The sequence below is a fragment of the Anneissia japonica genome, unplaced genomic scaffold (genome assembly GCF_011630105.1).
Source record: "Anneissia japonica isolate Jap-2015-1 unplaced genomic scaffold, ASM1163010v1 scaffold1889_len2455224_cov183, whole genome shotgun sequence".
Classification (NCBI taxonomy): domain Eukaryota; kingdom Metazoa; phylum Echinodermata; class Crinoidea; order Comatulida; family Comatulidae; genus Anneissia; species Anneissia japonica.
Genome location: NW_022752980.1, coordinates 121,274 through 124,660, shown reverse-complemented (window position 1 = coordinate 124,660; position 3,387 = coordinate 121,274).

Below are 3,387 nucleotides of genomic sequence, written 5' to 3'. Positions count from 1 at the left end.
CCTGTTAAGCATTGATGTGACGCTATTAGCCAATCACAAGCGTTCTTGTAAACTCGGTAACTAATATAAACAATGTCGCGAGGAAAGTGACAATTTGTAGCAATTTGGACGAAAGTTCTTCGGTTTTAATGGAATATTTCAATATGATATAAATATAGCAGCCTTTAAATAAAATACATTAGTAATACTGTAGTAGTAAGATTGTAGAGGTAGTAAATCGCATTTCCCGTCTTCCCTCGACTATCATACCGTAGTTTTTTTGTAATCCAAATGCGACCGTGCTTTACTGAATGTGTATTGTGTTATTTACCTAGGCCTACATGTATGCATAGTAGGAAGGGCAAGATGTATGTTTATCGACTTTGAATGAAAGACAGAAATATATAATATAATATTTCGATTCTATTTTTTTTCCGTTTTGTTTTGTTTTTTAATACATTAAAAAATTTAAAAGAAAACTGAGACTGAATTACTTCAAAAAATACTGAACACATTGAGGCCGATGTAAAATTTCAAATGTTTTTTTTTGCATGCAATGATCAGTATTTCTTGCCATGCCAGTTCAATTTTGTTTAGCTGCACGAAGACCTTGATAATATGGACTGAATGAATGAATAAAAGTAATTGATTAATATAGGTCAGTTCAGCCAGTTGCATCCCATCAGCACTTTCATTATCTCTCTGATCATTCACTAGGTATATAAATTTAAATACACAACAGTAACCACGAAGATTGGAAGAGGTTTATGACAAAAGTCTGAATACTTTTATGTGAATATTATTGAAACACTGTAGCACACTATAGCTAAATATAGAGTTCAATCCAATCCACTTATGAACATGTGTTAAATACTACAATTATATAATATTTTCAATGTAGCCATCCAGTATAAACAGTTTAAAAGAAACTACAAATAATGACAGTTCTGCTGTATTCAATATCATTTATCAGCAAGTGCTGTTCCGTTATTTTCTTCTTTTCATATTGCATTGTAAAATACCATACAATGCCATTCAAAAAGTCAATGCAATGCTTTATCAAGAAAATAAATGTGTTGTTGATAACTGTTCATACAAGGAAAAATTAAAAAATATATGGTAATATTTCTCAACACAGTGTATGGTATAATGTTATATCAAATAGATAACAACATTCATCAAACAGTATACAGTTCCAATCAGATAAGGCTACAGTACTTTCAATTGATTCATGCCTATAATATGGCCTGAATTGCCACCAGATACTTATATCCCTCATGTAGTAACAAGGCTTCATCCTGATTTGCAATAGCAGTCTCAAATAATTCCACCACTCAATGTTTCGCAACTTACTAATTTCTTAATGGTTAATTCTCTATTAAAAGTACTTAATATATTATTGTTACATGGGAGAACATGACCTCGACCAGGAAGCACTTCTTAATTATTGGTTTCAGCTGATGCATAATGAAGCAAACTTTGCTTTGGCTGTGGTTCATCAACTTCCATTCACTTGAGTCTGAGGTCTGTGAAAATTAATTAAACAAACTAATTCAAAAGAGAGGTCACTGTGATTATTTTATGATCAAATGTGTATTTTAATTGTTTCCTTTTAAACAAATGTTGTTTTCCAAAACAAAACAAAAATAGTAACAAGTAGTATCAGTATAATACAATATTAAATGCAGGTGGTGCATTTAATTGGACATCTAAGTGTTGATAAATATTAATTGCTTAAGTCAGTTTTGATACCTATTAATATGATGATGTGAAGGATTCGTATGTAGATAAAGCATACTGTACTAGTATTAATATAATAATTTTGTTATATTCTTTCATGAAGACATTAAAATCAAATTATGCCTGAATTAATTAGTCTAAGCACAGTCACTGAAGGGCACATCCCCTACCCCCAAAAAACTGAATTGATTCATTTTGTGTAGTAAACCACTGTTCTTGGTAGATAGTAGTAAATAGTTGCTATATAATTGTGCATGGCTATCCTTGAGTTGTCTTCATTTATCAGTTGTTTATGCAGGGTCAATTCATTGCCAAAATTATTGTCTTATTATGTTTACTACAATATAACATCATCATATTTGATTCACAATACTGTGGTTATTTTGCTGTCGATAGTACCCCAGTTTGAGAAAAAAGGCACTGGCCTTCCTGTCTGTCTGTCTGTGTGTGTGTGTGTGTGTGTGTGTGTGTGGTGTGTGATAGAGAGACGCTTAGTGCTTCTCAATGAAGTAAAACATACCATACCATTTTTAACGTTATATGTAACAACACACGTACCTTTAAACAGATTCGGTGCAATTTTGACTACTACTACTTGCACCACTATCCCCGAGAGCCTCTTCATATAGGCCTATATGTGCGCTATTCATCAGTTTCGACGGAAACGTCATAGCCATAGGCCTTACCGAGGACTCGTATTAGTTGTTTTCCACAGAGTTGCACATCCTTAAATTTCTTTAAGCTGTTTATGCTTAATGACACAACCATACTCTATGTTCTCACAACATGTATCACAAAAATATGCCTGAAACCGGCTCAGATTTATCATTTGATAAACTTCTGTCCAACGCCATACTTGCAAGTGGACGTGTGTTGCTTACTACTTACATTGGACAAACGGAATGGAAGGTAGTTTGTGATTGGCTGAGGGCCTTGCAGCTAAGCCAAACTTCATTGTTAGTCGTCTTCTGATTGGCCTTAATAAAGCGTACGTACGCCTTAATAAGGCGTACGTACGCCTTAGTAAGGCGTACGTACGGGTTACATAAGGCGTACGTACGGGTTAGGAAAATAAAATAAAAATTCATCATGTCCCTTAAACAGCTTCGTAGGCATAGCATTTTTCATTTTGGTATTTCCTTTGATATTAATAGGACTATGAATAAACTGCAAAAGACGCCTAAATAATGAGACCACAGCGTTGAAGCAGGAGTTAGTGAGCTCAATATCAACCATGGTTGCAGACACAAAGGATGATATTATGCGAGAGGTTCAAGAATTTCTTCTTGCTCCATAGAGGTCAGGAATTGAGAGAGTGATCATTGAGGATGATTTTCTGGCCACTCAATCAGCTAAAAATAGTGACGAGTATACAGATGGATGGGACAAAATGTCTGATCTATACCAATTTAGTGCTTGTTTGAACTTGGCCGCAGAATTTAACACTGCAGGCACAACTGGACAGGCCATTGTTGGAAAACTGCTTGCTATAATTCTGCCCCCCCCCCTCCCATGGCAAAAGGGCATAACTGACATTTTTGGCGAAAATGAGTTATATAGCCTAGTGGGGTCAGAACGTCATGTTACACATGTTGACACAAAAACAAAATGTAAAGAAGTGTCCCCCGGACTAGATAGGGGCATGGCAAAAGGGCATAACTACACAAT